The 19,801-nt window shown below is 55.4% G+C and overlaps 1 protein-coding gene across 3 annotated transcripts in view; it reads right to left on the reverse strand.

The window, feature by feature from the left end:
- Positions 1-19,801, reverse strand: part of GLI2 (GLI family zinc finger 2) — a 258,248-nt gene that overhangs the window by 117,320 nt on the left and 121,127 nt on the right. The window contains exon 1 of one of the 3 annotated variants that reach the window (XM_086718390.1): positions 3,973-4,090. The exons of the other annotated variants lie outside the window; for them this stretch is intronic. The gene's annotated coding sequence lies outside the window, so the exon portion shown is untranslated. Of the gene's footprint in view, positions 1-3,972; positions 4,091-19,801 lie in introns of those variants that run through there. 3 annotated transcript variants of the gene reach the window in all.

Here is a 19,801-nt window from a genome sequence, read left to right on the forward strand (position 1 = left end):
AGTTGAGAAACATAATAAATGGGCCCAGCCCCGTGTGCAGCACCTAATTTGCAATAATATTGAAGTCTCCAACAATAACTCATTTACTCTTATAATAAATATATAAAAAAAGACAAATTGCTACATTGAACATGCATTTTCTTCACCGCAAGTAGCTGCTACCCCAGGGAGAAAGCCCTGTGCTGCTAACTAATAGTAAATCCTTTGGAAAATCATGTGTCATAATGATGGACAACCAGGGAAGGGGTATTAAATAGATTTAGAGGTTAGCTACTCTAACAAGAACAAAAGACGTCCTTTGCAAACCTGCACCTATAAGAGCACAGATCAGCCTCTGATTAGCACTCACCTTCTGACAGCCCAGGTGCAGAGAAGGAAAGAAAAGTTTCTGTCCTGGGCGGGTGTGGCTGGCTGGGTGTCAGCACAGAGGCACTGGGCAGAAGAAGCGTGGGGGACGCCTGGGCGTGTGCGGGCTCCAGGAGCAGGGCTCTCCAGCTCTGCCAGGATCCCTAGAGGGAAAGCCTCACCTCCATTTCCTTCAGAGAAGAAGCCAGCCCATTCTATGCATCCAGGAAGCAAAATCTCAGGGAGCACCCATAAGGCCCAGCTTAGTGCAGACGTGGGATATGCAAGGAGGACGCTATCTCTGGGAAGAGAGCTTTGCCCTTGGGGTAAGGCTCTGATGGGCAAAGCCTGGGAGCACCAGCCAGCCTTGGCTGTGGATGCCAGGCAGGGAACACTTCCTGCAGGAGCTGAGCTAGTGTTAAAGCCCAGTGGCCCGGGCCTGAAGGACAGAGCTGGGGAAAAAACTGCCTGGTTCTCCCGTTAGTTCGGGACTGGTATGGCCATGAGTCATTCTTTCCAGTCTGTTTCTCCAAGTTCCATGATTTGCCTTCCTCAATTTGGGAATCCTAGTCTCAAGGATGGGGTTGACAGCTGTGTCTCAAACCCCCGAGCAGTCCCTTCCCGCTGTCTGCCGTTCTCTGTATGAGTCTCTGGTGTGACAGAGGAGGAAGGTGACCATCAAGTAGGTTGTAGGACTTGCGGAAAACGCCCAGGCTCTGGGGCTCCAGGAGCTGGGGATGGCCCTCGGGCAGGAGCGGGGTCTAGAGCCGGCACATGGCATAGCCACTTGGAGGAATCACGGCCGAGTCACCTCAGCAGTACTTGGAGGGGCAGAGGCACAATCTCACCACAGGCGTCCAGGGCCGCCGACCCACACCCTGCCCCCCAACGACAAGCTGGCGCTCAGCTGACAGCGGGGTGAGTCAAAGTCACTTGTAAAGTTCAAGTTCTGGTACAACACAAATCTCCCTACAAACCCCCCAGGGGCCGGGGGCCCGCGGCCCACTCTGGTCCTGTGAGACCCGAGCCAAGTTGCTCCCAACCACAGAACTCAGTTTCCTCACCTGCAGAATGGGGGAGTAGCTCAGACACTACGCACCATCCCTACAGTTCTCACCACTGGGTTTGCTCACTCGGTCAACGAATACGAGTAATCTACAGCCCTGAAATACCCCATAGAGACAGAGGCGAGTCCATGAAAACAGAAAACAGTGTTGCAAACCTCGTGCTTTCCTTCAGAGCGTGAACCTCTCCAGGCACCAACGAGCATGTGGGGGTTCTGCAAACCCACCTTTGCCGACATGCACAGGCGCCACTCGCACTGTTGTGATAGACTTTGCTTAAAACTCCGTATTACGTAGTCTTAGCCCAACACACTTACACGTTTTAGGATTTGGAGATTTCCCCCAAAAACCTTAGAAAGAGAAACAAACTACTAAACCAAGCGGAGAAAGCCGGGGGCGGGGGCGGGGGCGGGGGGGGGGGGGCGGTGCCCTGCAGTCTGGAGCACAGGAGGGGATGTCCTTTCACCTTTGAAAGTAGGCTCGCTTACATTTCCTTCCTTCCTTAGCTGCTCCATTCCTCTGACTTCAAAATACAAATACAGATTTGATTTCACGGCGCTTTATGCTTCTGGGATTGCCAAAGTGTTCCTCCGCTGGCTTCCAGCATCTCACTTCTGGAAACCTTTCTATAGTTTCAGCAACACTGCCTGATGATTGATGACTATTTTGTGAGTGCTATCAGTTTACTATTTTAACCAATATATCATAAATCAGGAAGAGGGATGCTGGGTCCAAATGGAGAGTGTAGCTTTCACTCATTACCTGGGAGGATTATAGCCATTTCATAAAATCCATTATCTAGGGAAAGGATCCTATTGGCGGGGGCCAGCAAAATTCATTTCATGCTTCAAAAGTTTGTGATGGGGCTGGCTAGAAAAAAAAAAACTAAATTGTTTGGAAGGTGGGGATCATGATTTGTTTAAAAACCACAAATGGCCAAGACTGAGCTGTGTCCATTATACCCAAATGGCACTTCATACTCAAATGCTGAGGCACCGTCAGTCCCAGGGCCCAGCCCCCTGACCACAGCCGTCCCAAGTCTCACCAACAGCCTGACAGAGCAGGAAGTGCTGCTCCCTCCCTGCCCCCACTCCAGTCCAGGCCAGGGTCATCTCTTCTAGGCCCGGTCGTGGTCCCCTCCATGGCCTCCAGTCCTGTCTCAACATGGCGGCTAGAGGGGTTTTCCTACACTACCACCTGGTCGTGTCCTTCCTGCTGCTCCGAGGATGCCTACGACATCAGGTGGCCCGTCTCCTTGCCCCTCACCAGTCCTGGGGTTGTGACTTCTCTCCCCCACGCCCCCCACCTCCAGAGGATGCCCACACCCTGCTTCCTCTGTCAGGAATGGCTTCTCCTCCAGAATCCAGGGGAGGGCCCTCCCAGCTGACAGCTGCTGTTGCCCTATGATCTACTGCTTGAGGATTTCCAGCCATTTCTCCTTTAGCACGGTCACTCTGATTTGATTTGTGGTCGCTGTCCCCGTTTCCCCAAGGCAGCCACCAGGAAGGCCTTACCTCCTGACCTAACTTTGTTTCCAACTGGTGAAAGGAAAATACCAATGTCTGAGGAACCAGTCCCGGCAAGGCAGGGGGTTGAGGGGGGCCTCCCTCCCTGCCTGTCCTTCTCCTGAGACTGTCTAGCCAGGTAGCAGTTTACAAGGCCTTGGGGGCAGCACCACCCCACTGGGACAAGTCCCCTTGCTTTTAGAGCCCCAGGGGTCCCCTGAAGGCCAGGCCAAGCAAGGGCTTCTGGGAAGCCCAAAGAAGGAAGAATCTAAAAGAGGTTTTACAAAAAGGGCAGGAGGAAAGAGGAGGGATGATGAAGAAAAGTGTCTTCCAGATTTTGCCAAGCCTCTAGAACATTCTTTTTGAGTATGACTTTGTTTCCTTCTCTCCTGAAAGCAACGTTCCCCCAATTCATTCCTCATGTGAAAACAGCACCTTCCCCAGGGAAGCTCAGATTTAACACACACGTGTTCCTCAGAGCTGAGGCTCCGCAGACAATAAAGATTCTTGTCTTCGAGTCCTCCTGGCTGCTAAGACCACCGGGAATTGAGGCGGTGTAGACTGAGCTCTCAGAAGCTGGGCTTTGCCATGTTTCAGAAGAAACTCGCAGTTCAAAGTTCTGGCTGGCACCCCAAGAGTTTGAGGGGCCAGGAGTAGTGCGGGAGCGGGGAGCAGGGGAAGACAACGCTTGTGGCCAAGGATGTGAATTCTCTCACCGCCCGCCCCCCCCCCCCAACCCCATCAGTCCCCATCCGGCAGCCTGAGTCACTTAACTTTCCTCCAGTTCTGTCCTTAGGGTCCATGATCCTCCCCTCCCTCCTCCCCTGCCCTCCCTGCTGTGACCACCAGCTCCCTTCCCCACCGCGCACCGCCCCTCCCTCCCTCCCTCCCAGCCGAGCCCCTGCCTCTGGAGCTGCAAACTTGGAGCGCAGCGGACTCGGACTCGGGGAAGGCGCGGGGAGCAGAAAGCGCAGGCCAGGCCTGTGGAGACAAGCGCGGCTGCCTCCTCATTTCCACTTGAAGCGTGGCAGGAAAGCTACCTTTCTCCTTCAACTTACCCTGCGTGGCCGGGAGGGAGGAGGGACCCCGCCTGATGGGGCGGCAGTGCTGGGAGGGCACCGGTCTGGAGGCCGCCGAGAGCCGTGGGATGGAGCGGCGGGAGGGAACATCAAGTGGCCGCCGGGAGGGAGGGGGCGGGCGGGAGGTGGGGCTGCATGAATCATTTATGACCGGGCGGCGGAGGGTTTAGGAAACGCTCTCTCCCTCGCTCACTAATGTAAAGGCTGGGGATCTGGCTGCGGCTGCTGGGCAGTAAACCTTCTTGCTGGGAGAAGTGGCCCACCTGCTTGTCCTCCAGGGTAGGGGCTGTCCCAGGGAGAGGGTCCAAAGCCTGGGTAACCGTGGTGCCCTGAGCTCCCAGCTCTGCAGCCCCAAAAGAGGGCCAGGGTGGGACCTTAGGGACATCTGGACCTGAGGGCCTGCTGGGTAAGATGGGGAAATTGAGGCCCACAGGGGGGAGGGTGACCTGTACAAGGTACACAGTGAGGCTGTGAAAAAGACATAACTGCCCCCCCCCCCCCTTCACAGCCCCTCTCCACTATCTCCTGCCTCTTCTGGAAGATTACCTGGTTCCCTCTGCAGCTCCTTGCAGACACTGAGGGCCACAAAACGAGGGAGCAGAGTCCCCGCAAGCAGGGTGGCCCCTCACACGCAGGGGTCACAAGAGGACCTGACTCCATCCCCAACAAGCTGAAATGACACTAATTGAGTTTCAGTCTTCTGAATGTGGAATCCTTTTCGGGCTGCGGAAAACCACTCCCCGCCCTTCCTTTCCCTTTCACAGGAAGGGGGGACATGGCAAGCACCCTGGGCAGGAGTTGCCATCACACAGAAGGTTGGAGCCTTCGCTGCTCGCTTTGCAGGGTGGGGGTTCACCAGGTGAGGTCCGCCAGGAGCCCTCATCCTGCTCAGTCTCCACCCTCCCGCCTCCACCCCCACTTGCCAGGTGCTGAGCCAGGAGGATAGTGTATTTTCCGCCAAAGGAGCAAGAGGAATACTGGGGTGGGGAGGGGTCAATATCATTGTCACCTTTACCACTCTCCACCCCCAGTGACATTCTGTACCCTTTTTCCCATTTGGTCTCAAGGCGTGGAGAATAGAATAGAATAGAATACGAAAGCAGACATTCATTAGGTCCCCAAAAGGGAGGTTCTGCCTTAAGTCACGGAATTAACATAAGTATAAGATGCTTGAGCTCTAACCGGGCACAGAAAGGGAGGGGGGAAGGCCTGACCTGGAGGAGGAACCAGCCACCCCCTTCCCATGCCCTGACCCACCCTGGCCCCTGGCGCTCCAAGCCCTCCCACACACACCTTCAGGAGCACAGTCTGAGGCCCTGAAAGCAAGACTGGTCTCTTACAGAGGGGGTGGAGCCTAGGGGACCCACTCCTAAGCCAGGAAGCAGCCCAGGCCTCCATGGCTTCCCTCCTTTTTCGAATGCACTGGTGCCTCCCTCCCTCGGCATAAGGAACAAGGAGTCATCAAAGTCCAGGCAGTTCTGCCCTCGGGCACAGGGTGTCAGGCTGGACTCAGCCCCCCTGCCCCTCGGCTCTCCCCTTCCTCTGAAGAGGGGTGCTGGGTCTAGGGAGAGGGTCCGACCTGCCTGCGCACACCGAGAGCGTCTGGCACAGAGCACAGGGCCAGGCCCCCTGCCTAGCAGGATCCGGGTCCCCTGGATCCCAGCGTGTGAACCCCACGCACTTCCTCTGAGCTGAGTCAAGGCTGCTTCCTGCGGAGGGCAAGCTGGGGAGGAGATGGCCAAACCAGACGCTACTTGGGGAGTTGCAAAGGGGTCAGAGGTTTGTTTCAGTCGATTACACAAAGAGCTCATCCCCAAACCTCCTAAGTCAGCAAAACTAAAAAGCAGACCCCTTCTTGGGTGGTACTGCCTCAGATGGCACCACAAAGCCCACAAAAGGAAAACAAGGGAAGTGACCCAAACTTTGCCTCAGTCTCAGGGGAGCGAAGGGCCCAGGGAGGCTGGAGGCTGGCGGAACAGCGCCTCTGTCCCTGTCCTGAGGGAGCCCGTGCCCAGAGTGCACACTTCCCTCTTGGTGTTGAGGGCACCGTGGAATCGTGACCCTTCCAACAGGAGTCAGGCGGCAATTGTGTGGGTGGGGGCAGGGGGTCACATGGAGACAGTTAGGAACCGGCCTAGCAGCTCTTTGCATGCGCATCCAGTGAGATTCCTCTCGGGTTAGGGCATGTGGCCATTCTGGAGCCTCCAAAAGTAGTACCATTACACCTTCAGGCATTCTAGAAGCTCAGGCTGCATTTATCCAGCCCTCCCCATCTCCCAGCACCCACTCCTGATATGACTCACGGAGGCAAGTGAGGGTGGCCTGAAGGGGCAGAATCCCCGACATCATCAACCTTCCCCTCAGGGCTTCCGTTCAGGGCCCAGAGTGGGGGGTATCACTGACACGGAGGAGGCTGCTTTCGGGGCCCCACAACCATCTCCAGAGACACTCCTTCCCAAGATGTGTGCTCCCTCCATGCAGGCCTTCCTCACGCAGCCATGACTCTGAGCTCGTTCTCCTTGGCCAGGTTTGGGGCCGTTGAAACAAATCCCATCTGTGACTTACGAGTGCCCCAGAGGGAGCAAAAGCCATGCTGTGTTAATGCCTGCCACAAGGAAGGAAACGTGGAGACACCCCCAGGCAACCTACCTGTCACCCCTGTCTCAGATATGCAGACACTCAGCGGTCTGCGCAGAGCAGGACTCACAGGCCCAGAGGGTCATTTCAAACTGCCCGAGGGAGCCCATAACAGAAACAGCAAAAGTGGGAGGCACAGCCTGGCAGCGAAACCAGCCTACCTCTGTGCTCTCTCCAGGCGGGTGCAACCTCCCAGAGTCACATTCCCCAGAAGTAGCCTCCCCACCTCCCTCCTGTGTGTGCAGGCCCCGCAGCGGCCTCGAGGGTCCTCGACGGACCTCCTGTCTCCACTCTACCCTCAGAGAGCCTCCTCTGACAGGTTCTCACCCCGACACCTGCTCTCCACACCCTAGAACCTGGGCTCACCAAAATCTCGTACATGATGTCCAAATCCAGTCACTAGCCACAAATATCTACCTGTTTCTTCCGTCACCCCCCATATACAGGTCATTTTGTTGCCCGACTGGCCTCTACATTCACCCTAAGATGCCTGCAGGCCCACACCCTCCCCCCTGCCCTTGGCACCTCTTCGGGCCTTCCTGCTGGGCCACCCTGGCCTCACTCTCCTGTGGCTTATCTGTGCCTTAGAAGAACGTGGCATATCAGAGCCTTCATTTTATTCTGAATACAGGCAGTTCCCGCTTATAAATGAGCTGTGTTCTCAACGTTCCGCATTTTGTAAGCCGAAGATTTGAAACTCAAGTGTTTCTTCTAAATAATGTACTAAATAATGTATCGTGGGTAGGTTTCCAGGTTAACGTGCAGCCCCCGAGGTGACCCATCATGTGGCTAGAATACGGCATGTTTGCAGTTAAAACCTCTATTTTGAAACTACAGCGCTTAGGAGTTAAGCAGGCTGAAAGCCAGCAAGCGTTCGATTAAAACAGAACGAAGACTGGTGTGTTACTCATGTTGAGTCCCGGTGGTTGGAGCGAAGCAGAAAGTCATCGTAAAAGCAGGGCTGGCTTGTATGTACTCTTGGGGTTGGGGGAGGGGAGGGCACGGATGGGCAGATGGTCCTGGCCGGAGCCTAAGTGGGTTGGGGGTACAGCGGGGGAGCAGGTGCCTGCCAGAGAAGTATCTGTGATAGCTCTTCTCACAGGGACTCAAAGCAAACCTGGGACTTCCCGGGTCGTCCAGTGGCCCCTCTCCACACACCAATGGGCATACTGTCTTCTCACTGGCCTGCTGACCTCATGCACGAAGACCCCTCACCAATAATAAGGCCATGTTGTGAGCGGTCTAAGCCAAGTCCTCCAACAGCCCAGCCACAGCAAAGGCTGCACGTAGGGCTCCAATCACTTTGCAGCTTGAAGAAGCAGGTAACTGTGAGCCGATGAAAACCAAAGCTCACGCCGGGAGCTGACAGCCAGCCCCATGGCTGCTTCCAGAAGCCCTCTCTTGCATCGTACCCACAGGCAGCTGAGGGGGCCCGGAAGGCCTCTCTTTCCACTGCGTAGGGATGGATGGGAGACCGGGGCTGCCACCGGACAGCACAAACACAATTTACCTTCTCAGCTCTAAGACGGCCTGAGCCTGCTGCCCTCTCTGAGCCGGGGCCCTCAACACTTGATCCGGATTGTTAAAACCCCCTCATTCATCACAGTCAGCACAGACACCCGTAAAGCAAAGATGAGCCAGACAGCCTGCGTCTCCTCAAAGACCTGAGAACAGGGCCTTGGCCCACCTGCCCACCTGCACGCTAAGTGCTCACAGCAGACCCATCCCAGCTGCAAAGGGATTCCAGCGCTTTCCAGCATTCGCACCTCCGGCCAGTCGAGCCCCGGGGAGAGAAAGAGACAGAGACAGAGGCAGCCGGGCAGACGCTGCTCAGGACGTTTACAAACAAGGAAACAAGAGTGTTGAAATCACACGGCCAGCTTGGTGGCAAGACAGACACAAGCCTGGACTGCCAGGAGGTCCTGGAGGGCGAGGACTGCCGTGTGTCTAGCACACGGCCTGGCACCCAGCGGCTCACTGGCAGAGTGGCAGGTGAATCGTGTCCCTCTGTGAGGAGGCATCTCCTGTGTGGGCATTTGCTCATTCCACGAACATTTAGTAGATGCCTTTGGGGCCAGAGCTCATTCCAGGTCTCCTGCTCCCTCTGTGGCTCCCCTCTCATGTAGAGTCGTGGACTCGGGGGACCTGGTTTCCCCAGGCTCACGCTGCAAGGCACAGGTAAACAAGAGGCTTTGAAGAGCCAAAGAAAAGGGCGGAGGTGTTGGAGAGAATCAGAAAAAGTGACCATAGGAAACTCCCCAAGTGCCGCGGCCCCTAAGCTAAGGGACGGCTTCCCTTTGCCATCACAAGCAAGTCGCTGCAGGCTTGCCTGCCCAAGGCGGGCACCTTGTGTGACTTGTTCCCTTTGGGGAGAAAGAGGCAGAAAAAAACTTGCACACGGGGCCACGTCACCCCTTCCGTGGCGGCTGCGCATCTCCGTGTTCCTCCTCCCCATCTGGGGTGGCTCGCCCCTTAGATGTATAATGAATCAGGCAGTCGCTCATTAATAAAAAATGACAAGCGATCATCTCATTGAAATCCATCGAGCTTCCAGAGCCTGCAGACACAATCCCTGCCTCGCTCTCCGATTCCTCTGTGGGCCGGCGGTAATGAGTCTGTGGGGTGCACGGGCCAGCGAGTGGCGCTTACCGTGCAGGCAGGCAAGCCACCTTTCTGCGGTGGGCGGCCCAGGGCCCGCAGCTTAGTGCCTTTTCATCTGCATTAACAAAGGAGCTCAGCTCGGCGGGGCCCCAGTTCCCCCCAAGTCAGTAAGGTAGGGGTGTCACCAGGCTGCCGAAAGCTAATCCTGCCCTTGCATCCAAAATCCACTGCATCATGTACCCAAGGGGGCCTGAGACCCAGCCAGACTTGGAGACTAAGCCATTTGGATGCTTTTTTGTCTTAAAAAGCAAGGGAGTGAGCAAAAGCACTTGACAGGATGGATGGTACAGGGTGGTTGGTCCCCAGCCCTAGGTCTGGCACCAAGACGCCCTCCTCAGCTCCTTTCACCGGGAGCTGAATCACAGGGAAGCCAGGCCCTGGTCAAGGGAAACACCACCTCCAGGAAGCCTCCCAGGATGCTCCCACAGGCCTGCCAGTGCATTCGCTGTTTTATGCTTACTTTAGCATTTACTACATATGGGGCCCTATGTCCACTGTGCTGTTTTACAATGTTGGAGGCTGGTAGCCTTGACCGCAGACAGCCCTGGGATGGCATTCAGGCTCTGCCGCTCACAGGCTATGTGGCCTCAGGGATATCAGGGACCTGAGTTGTCTCATTTGTACAATGGGTGATGAAGCCTCTTGTGTAGAGAAGATGAAATGAGGCCACGTATTCAGAGCCTGAACCCATCACCCCATTATTGTACCATGAATGACAGCTGTCATTGCTGTAGGCACAGGTCTTGAGGCTCCTGGACCATAAGGGCCGAGTGGTCTAGCCCTTGGCCTTGCTTGAGTCAATTACACCAGGATCACCGCGGCTGTGTGCCTCCTGCACGTGGGGGTTGCATCTGGGGCCATAACAATGAATCAGCTCCAACTGTCACGACCATCCTGGGAGGCAGGTACGGTTACCCCTACAGGACTAGAAGTGGGGTAATTCGCCCAGGGCCTCAGGGAGCTGGGTCATGGAGCCTGACTCCGTCCTTACTGCCACGTGTCTCACACTACCGCTGTCCTTCCACTACTCTGGAGCCCTCCACGACTCCCTAGTAACAATGCAGCCGGGCCCAGGCTCCAGGATGAGCCCTGCTTGCACATACCTTTCTCGCAAGACCTTCTTCCAAGACCAACGGGTTACACCCGGGCCCCTCGCACATCTTTGACGCACTAGCTGCCTGAAATGCCCACCCCGGGGCCTTCCACATCCATCCTTGGCCACTCCTCCTTCAAAACTGGCCACCCGTCCAAAGTGCCCCGTGACCCCTCCCGGTCATGGTGACTATTGCTGAGGTCCACTCCCAGAATCCTGACAGTGGGCTGAGTCCCAGGGGAGCCCTCCGAGCTTCGATAAATAACAGTGACAGCTGCCGGAACAGAGGCAGCTCCAGGGCCTGGGCCGGGGGCTTTTGTGAATCTCAGGACCCATGATGAAGCAGGGCAGGGAGGATGCGCCCCACGGTGCAGGCTGAGCAAGACGGGATGTGAAGTGCCAACATTTACGCAGCTCTTTGGCGGCCCTGGGAGCAAAACCATGCCTTGGAGCATCTTGTGGCGTTGAAGGAGACAGAAATTCCCGCCAACGGTTGACCGGGCCAGCCTCACGCTCACCTGTGAATCCGGAGGTAAATCTGGACGCCGCCCTGGCCCACTGCCATTGCCTCCAGCCTGGAGGACTTTAACAACACCACCCCCCCCACCCCGCTCTCTCGTGCTCACCAGTCTATTCTCTGCACCACCCTTGGCCACCATGATGAGCAGACAGGGCAGGGCGAGGCTCACGTTGCTGTATGTGCTCTGGGACTGTTAGCACGTGTCCTAGGAAGTATGTACAAGTTTTCAGTAACAAAAAGGGGGATAATCTGCAGGGTTGTTGTGAGGCTTAGCTGCCTTACTCATCACTCATTCATTCATCCAACACGGCTTCTGGCTCTTGTTTCAGGAAACAGCCCGTTTCTACGAGAGGGGAAGGGGCACCAGAGGGTTCTGGTGCCAATGGCATGCAAGACGAAGGAGGGATAGAGCAGAGAGGGCTCTGGACCCCCAGGCTTCGGATTTTGCAAGCAACTCAGAATGACCTCAGGGTGCACCCCCCCCCCCCAGCCCCCGGGCCTGAATGGCCTCACCTTTAAAAAGGACAAAGGTTCCTTCCATCTCTGATGTTGCCAGATATTTGGGAGGACCCAGGGAGAGAGTCCCAGAAAATAGCAAGTAACCCGGGAGGCCTAGCCCCAGGCACCCTACTTTGGAAGACTGATGAAGAACGCCCTTGTAATGAAGCTATTAGCCAGGGTATCTTGGGGCACAGAGAGGCCACGCCCCACTCTGCTGTGCCTTGGCAGAGCCTGGCACAAGCCCAAGCCTCGTGCGGAGGCAGAGCCAGGGCAGGAATGCTCCAGTCCTGCCTGAGCCTGGAACACGCCAGGAGACGGCCCATTGCAAAACCCGGGCCTCAGGAGGTGGAGTCTGCACTACATTAAGAAACACTTTCCAAATGAGATAATTATTTAATAGGTAATAAATGGAGTCAGGGAGGGGGCAGAGGGAATTCAGTCCCTGGCACTGCATGCCTTCCCCGGAGTTGAGCCTCTTACCCTCCCCTCCTAATGCCTTTTCAGCCAAGCTCACCTCCACCCCTTGCCGGCTACTGAGAACCAACCCATTGGCCACTGGGCTGCACAGAGGGCCCACAGCAAAGTGCCAGGCTGAATCCAAGCTGCCCTGTCCTCCGACAACTCAACAGCTCGTCTCTTCCCCGTCCTGCCCTAGGAACTACAGGCTCCAATAGGGAAGACAGCAGGATTCAACAAGACAAAGGTGGGGCCAGGAGGGGGCAATAGTCACAAAACTCAGAGACCGTCCATTGCTGGCCCCGAAGTCTTGTCTCCTCAGAAAGCTTCATCTAGCCCTGCCTATTTCAACTCATCAAAGTGGAGGTGGGGGTGTCAATGGAGGCAAATCTATGGACATGGGAGAGGAAGGAACAACCACATGCCAGGGACCATGTGGAGCGCCTACATGTACATTTAACCGCACAGGATGTTTGTATCTTGTTTCTTGATGAATAATGACATTGAGTCTCAGGGAGGCTAAGTGACTTGTCCAAGGTTGTCAGCCCCAGAAACCAATCCCACTCTTGCCTGGCCTCAAAATTTGTGCTCTTTCCACAGCAACAATGCTCTGCACCCCTCCTCCCCGACCCTGAACATTCGGCAGGTGCTCACTAAATGTGAATTCCCTTCCTACCTCAACCACTGCAGACAGACACAGGCAATCCCAATCTCAAAGACTTCAAGTGTCTCTAGTAAGCCTTCCCTCAGCCCTCCTCCAAGGAGAGCTCTAAGAGAGGCACAAGAGAACTAGAAGCAACCATGACTCTGAGTGGAGGGGCTTACAGGCTGAGAGTGTCATGAAAAGAAGTCCAATCATAAGAAAATGGTAAGGAGGGTTTGCAAGGGCCAAGAGTCATGATCAGGCTGGGAGTGCGAAAAAGAGATTAAAGAACAGTATGGGGGTAGTTGTCCACAGGGGGCTACACTGACAAGGTATGGTCTGGATGGAAATGGCTGGAACATAGTAGGGAACTGATAAAAAAAAATGTCGGATAGATGGGTGGGTAGGTGGACGGATGAATGGGTGATGGGTAGGTGGAAAGATGGGTATTTAGATGGATAGATGGGTGTTTGAATAGATGGGTGGATGGATGGATGGATGGGTGGATGGATGGTTGGATGGATGGATGGATGGATGGATGGATGGATGGATGGATGAGTGGGTAGACGGATGGGTGTTTGGTTGGATAGATGCATGTTTGAGTAGATGGATGGATAGGAGAGTATATGGGTGGATGTGGATGGATGGGCGGTGGATGGATGGATGGGTGATGGGTGGGTGGGTAGGAAAATGGATATTTGGATGCATAGATGGATGTTTGAGTAGATGGATGGATAGGTGGGTGGATGGGTCAGTGGGTGGATGGATGGGTGATAAGTGGATGAGTGGGTGGGTGAATGGATGGATGGGTGGGTAGATGGAAGGATGGGTAGATGGCTAGGTGGGTGGATGAACGGTGAATAGATGGATGGATATTTGGGTAGATGGATGTTTGAGTAGATGGATGGATAGGTGGGTGGGTGGGAACTCTGTATCTGGGCATTTCCTCATCTTTCTATCTTCAGCATTCATCTTCACCTCACTCCTCTTTCCTCTCTTCCACGGTTATCTCAGCTCAAGTCTTCTTGATCCTCCACAGGCAGGTGCCCACAGAGGATGGACAGTGGCTTCAAAGACTAAGACCTACCACCCTGCATGTCTTGGAATGCATCACAAAGTCTTCCACTGGTCTTCTGACTAGCGCTGCCAAAAGGCATGAAGGGATGAGCTTTTCCTCTCAGCCTTCCCCTACCCCATCTTCCACAAGCCCTCGGCCCACACCTTTATTACCTCTGCCTGCCCAGGCAGCTCCCACCTCGATAAAAATCAAAGCGCCCCCGGGCCCAGTTCAACTCAAAGAGAGCCTATTCCCTCCGGGCCTGAAAACGATCCGGGTCCACCAACGGTCCAAGTTACCCATCAGAGGCCTCTCTGGCTGGGGTTTTATCCCCCTTCCAGTCACACGAGGCTGCTTCAGATGCCCCTGAGGAATGCACTGAGACAGCCAACAGAAGCAGCCCAGGAAGATGCTGGTGGGCAAATTAATGGGAGCATGGGGACAGGGAGGTATAATGGCACAGGGCTCAGGATCTCAGTACCCTGGAGCTCAAAGGCTCCTGGGATTCTTGGTCCTGTGGGGTGTCTTATGGGCCAATTCCTTTACACTGCATCTGGGCCCAGGCACTGCATAGCCTAAGGGCAGCAGAGATCCAGGGAGGGGGCAGGTCCACTTTAGAATGAGGTCCCCGACTGTCCAACTCTCTCCCTGGCCCCCCTTACTGCTCGCGGACTATCATGCTTCCTGACCGAGGAGCAGCTTTCCAAACCCTGACATACACGGGTGGCCCAAATCCCAACCCGGGGCCTGGTGGGAAAGAGCTGGAAAGGTGCAATCATGGTTCCGACTCCGGGAGGCAGCCACCAGAGCTCACCCTGGTCTCCATGTGAGATAGGTATCCTGTCAGAGGCAGGCACCCTTCCTCCCTGCACACTCCTGGCCGCCATCACGCTGGGCGCTCTGAGGAAGGAAAGGGAGCAAAGAGCGGAAGGAAGACTTCTTGTCCAGACCGGGCAGAAAAGAAGTCCGGAAGGTGAGCAGGGAGAGCTCAGGCTCTGGAGTCAGCAGCCCAGGGTTGAGTTCGAATGACACGATCCTGGGTAAGTAACGCACCTCCTTGAGCCTGGATTTCCTTTCTGGAAAATGGGGACAAGCACAGTGACTTTGCTGTTATCACGAGCGCCTGCGATAAGGCAGATCAAAGTAGGTGGTGCACAAGTGGCAGCTGTTATTGCTGTAAATAACATAATTGACTTTCCTTAATGAACTTAATAGAACGGACGCATGCCTTAATGAGAAGGGAGGTGGTCCAGCCCAGAGGGTAAGAGCAGGAGGCTGGGGTCAGACAGCCAGGTCTGGAGGCCTGGCGTTGCCACTTACTACCGGACCCCAGTCCAGTCACACCACCCCTCTGATCTCGCTTTCTTCAATTGCCCAACAGGGATCATGAGACTATTTTCTAGGAATGGGGGCGGGGGGCGCGGATGCAATAAGCAAATGCATGTAAAACACAGCCGTGCCTGGAGCCTTAAGAAATGTTAGCTTGCAGCGTTTTTATCATCTGCATCTGCCTGGGAGGCTCCAGGCCTTCTCTGGATGCTGCCTGGGTGGGAAAAGAATGGCACTCTGGGGGTGCCTTTCGCTCCCCCTCTTACCCATTCTGTAAACCTGCGAGCATTGGACCATGGCCCTCGCCTGGAACCTTTGCGGACGATGACCTGGCTGGATGGACCATTTGGATAAAAAGCAAAGGGTGGCTGTGACCAGTTTCCTTGAGTGGCTCACTCGGTGGCTTGGAGAACTCCAAGGGTGAGAACAGCCACGACAGAGCAGGCCGGGAGATGCCTCCAGCCCCTCCAGCCGCTCTCAGAGGGTCTGCACAAACTCCCTCCTGTAGGACCTTCCTTGATGGGCTGCCAACTGTTTCTCTATGTGAGTTTGCCTGCCTGGCGGATTCTATGTTTTCCTCTGCTGATCTGCTGTGTTTTTTTCAATTCTGACATCAATAAACCTCCTCTCACACAAGAAAGTCAGGGTCATGCTCTTAAGGCTCCAGGATGGACTGTGAGCATTGCTTCTCCCAGCCAATGATGGGGGCTTGGCCCTGGCAGGCCCCGGACTGCCCAGCATGGGGTGAAGCCAGGGGGGGGGGGGTCTCCAAGTGTGGTCCTAGGCCCACGGCACCAGCATCGTCTGGGACTTCTCAGACAGGAACATTTCAAGCCCCATTCCAGCCCTACTGAATCAGAAACTCAGGGTGGAGCCAAAGAAACCTGGGTTTTAACAAGCCTTCTGGGTGATTCTGAGGCACACATGAAAGTCTGAGAACCCCCGCGGCTAAGCAAACAGCAGGCATTCAAAAGCCAATTCTGGTAGATATGCCTTCCTTCTGGTTTCTTCTCGTCCTCGGATGTGTCTCAACATTAAAAATGGAACAACCCAGAACATACACAGCGGAGACACAGCTAATGGGGTGACGTGAGAAATGATCCCTAGTGTGGCTGTAGCCTGGCAGGATTCCCGAGGCTGCTCAGGGACCCTGGTTTCATCTGGGTGCCACCACCTGTGGGGGAGGAGACAACCATACACACAGCACCCCTGGGAACTCCCCAGAAGCGGGACTGTTAGGCAAATATGACCTGTCCTCCCGGCCCGCAGGAGGTGCCGGGCAGCCCTTCCTGGAGGTAGGACCCAAGCGGGATCTGGAAAATGAGGATTCACACAGACCTGTCAGGGATGCTTGCTGTTCCCGGGCCTTTGAACCTCCTGTCTTCTTTGCTTAGCATACTTCCATGCTTTGGCAAACTCCTTTTCATCCTCTGAAACTCGACTCCAGCTCTGCCTTCTCCAGGAAGCCTTCCCTGACTCTACTCTCCACCCCCTGGGCTGCCCTTTTGGCTCCCTTTGCTCTTAACCCCTACACTATAACTGTCTACGCACTTGGTTAGGTTTTTTTCTACCAGAATGTGAGCAATCTGAGGGCAAGCATCTGTCTTACTCCCCGTTGTAGTTTCTGTACACGGTAGGCACTCAGTAAACTGCATGAATGAAGTAGACAGAAATAGGCTCAGGGAAACCCACAGGCCAGCATAGGTGGGAAGTGCCCAAGTGTCTCTGCTGTGATGGCCAAGCTGACCCACCTTGTGGGGGCCACACATCCCCATCACCGCTACCTCCAGCATCAAGCACCTGCAGCTCCCCGCACCCCACCCCGAGCCAGATTTGCCTGGGACCATGCCACCCAGTATCCCTCACAGGTGCCAGGAGGGCAGAACCACAGCACGGGGCCCAGGAGGGGGATCCTGACCCCCGGGGCCGTGCGGAGAGGGGCTTGGCACACACGTGCAGAAAACAGGTGCCTCTCCCTCCCAATTTCAACCACATGGAAGAGCAAAATTTCTATCGGGAAATGTAGAAAAAGACACGACAATGCCACCTTACAGGTTTTTCTCTTTTCTTCCCCTTGATGGGCAAAGGCCTAGCTACTCGACAGACTAAGAAGAGACAGCGTGTGACAGCCAGCCAGCACAGCACCGGGCCCCAGAGCTCCCACTAACCAGGCCCGGGAGAGCCTCGCCTGCTCAGGACCTCTGCCAGGCCACAGGGGACTTTGCTACCCAGACCCAACGACGGAACCGAGTTACAAGTTCCTCCTCCACGGGCCCACCTCTCCTTGCAGGACCCCTCCCCACTGGGCTGCTCTCCTGCCTTCCCTCCTCCCTCTCCAGGCCTCAGGCCCTGCAGGCCTGCGTCCGTCTGCCCCCAGAAAGCAGGTGGACAGAGTCTGAACCATCTTTCCACGCTCGGAGGGGGCACAATGCATGGCACGCGAGGGCACAGGCAGTGCTGGCCGGCTGTTCCGCTGAATGGCAAAGGCCTGCCAAGGCATACGAGGTCCTCAGTACCAGAGACGGCTCAAAGGTCCTCTCTTCACTGGGACATTTGTATCCCAAGCCAAAGGAATGAACCTGTAATGGTGGAATTCAGCCCCAAGTTGGCTGGGGAGGCAGGAGAGGTGTCTGTGGGCAGAGAAACTTTCCTCAAACCAACCAAAGAGAAGCTGCTTCCCCTGTCTGTGTTTATGGGTGGCCCTGCCTCTGGAATGCTGGCACCAGCCCCTGGTGCCATCCCTCAGAAATGCACTTGTCCCTCAGCGCTGCCTTGACTTCTTTGGTGCCCACGTGGCATTTCATCTGAGGCTGGGATGCCAGGCTCCTGTAGGGCAGTGCTTGCCAACCCAGAGCCAAGGCAGGGTGTCAGTACCTCCCCTGGCCTGAAGCGGCCCCAGCCAGACCCTTGGAGGAGGCTCCCGTGGATCTGTCTCTGCTGTCCATTGGCCTAGGCAGAGCAGGGGTGACCTCACACACCCCAGCCTGTCCCCTGTCAGGATTCCCTGCGGGAGTGCAAGCTCAGTATTTGCCATCAAGTCCCTTCCGTGAAGGTGAATGGCATCGAGGCTTCAGAGAGAACAATGTCTAGCCCCAGAGTGGCCAGGACTCCCTGTGGGGCCCTACTCACTCGCTCTGGGCCTGGGGCTTCTCACTCGCGGCATGAAATGCCTCCGCAGGCCCCCTCTGACCTGCCTTCCCAGTCTTAGCTCACCCTGGAACGGACCAGTGTGGGGACGACGCTCCCCCGACCCCGGCCAGCCTGCCCCTCCCGCCGCACATCCCGCGGGCCTCTGCTTGGCATCGCCCGTCCCCAGCGGGACTCTGCAAACCCTCTTTGTAAGGCTCGCTCCATCACGGCTTTCTGCTCTCGGAGGTCACCTCCTCAGAGGTGGGTGCCACTCGCCCACACCTTTACTCTGTTTATTTCCCTGCTGGCTCCCCTTGCTGAAATTGTCTCAGTTGTGTTCGCTTGTAGACATAGGAGCTCCCTGGACGCAGGGACGACAGTGGTTTGGCCACACTGTCCGCTGCTGGGGGAGCACTCGTGGCCCTCCTCCTTTTGCTCAGGGACTGGGTAAAGATGCCCATAGTGGGGCCTCTCAATCCGCCTTGACTCGCAGGTGACTTGGTGCAAGATGGGCCCCAAGGGCAGGCAGGGAGCAGGCTTGACCCATCTGTGGGTCCTCCCAGGATCTTAAAGGACCCCAGGCAAGGCCTCCTGGGCCAGGCTGCATTCCGGAGAAGCCAGGTACACACCACAGGAGACAGTGCCTATCGGGCCTGTCCAAAAGCAAGGGCCACTTTCATTCCGCCAGCTCTGAACGCCCCTTGGACCTGCCGGCTGTGTTTTTGCCTATTTGTTTCCCCCCAAAATAAACCCAACCAGAGCAAGTAACAACTGAAAATTCCTCACTTGGGAGGCCACTCCAGCCAGAGCCTCGCCGGGCCTTGGATTCCCTGACGGTGCTCAAACCAGCGATTTCCACAGCCCATCCTGGACTTCCCCGAGTCAGCAAGTTCCCACTGCAAACCAAGGTTCGTGCACATTGTTTCATTTTAATTTTCACGATTTTTTTTTTGTGGCTTAAAAAAAAAAAAAACAACTAAGCAGTTCTGCATATGGTTTTTTAAAAAGTCAAACAGCGCAGAAGGGTTTCTGCTAAAAAGCAACAGTCCCCTCCCCGTGCTCTGGGGACAGCCACGTTTAATATTTTAAAACTTTTTCTACTTTTAGCTCCTCTGGTGCCTATCTGATCTATACAGGGAATCTATTAAAACGGCGTGTTTTGATGCTTTAATCCTATGAGCGCAATGTTTCTGATTTGTTAGTTATTTATACCGAGGACAACTGCGTTCACTTGAGCTTCCCTTGCCACGCAAAGGGTTGTGGGTAAGGGCACCCCTTCCTCCCAGTGTAGTGATGACCCACACTTCAGTTATTCTGACGCCTTTCCCCTGGGCCTCCCAGGTCCTCCCATCTCCAAGGTCATCTGCACTGATTCACACCCCCTCTGGGTGACTCCCTTCAGGGGTCCTAGATCTCCTTTCCCTCTTCCCCTACTTTGCATCAGAGGATGCTTAAGTAAATGTCTAAGAAGGATGTGTGGAAGAAAACAGTTCAGAGTCCTTCCTGCTCAACTGAAAACATCCCTCAACCCTGAGTGACAGTGAGGCTGACAGTTTGATAGGGTCCCTCATACCAGCCAGGGCTTTCATGGTCTTCCCACACAGGATGCTGCTGATGAAGAGGGGCGTTTAGGGTAATCCTCCTGCCGGATGGATGGCCTGGGTTTTGTTTGTCTTTCCATTCTCTCAAAAGTTTTAGGAACATTTCTTTATCCTTGGTTATCGGAAACTTCACAAAAACATGTCCAAATGGGAATTTTCTCAAGGGCGAGGCACACTGAGG

Source organism: Puma concolor, chromosome C1 (assembly GCF_028749965.1).
Source record: "Puma concolor isolate L17-30 chromosome C1, mPumCon1.1.hap2, whole genome shotgun sequence".
NCBI classification, from domain to species: Eukaryota; Metazoa; Chordata; class Mammalia; order Carnivora; family Felidae; genus Puma; species Puma concolor.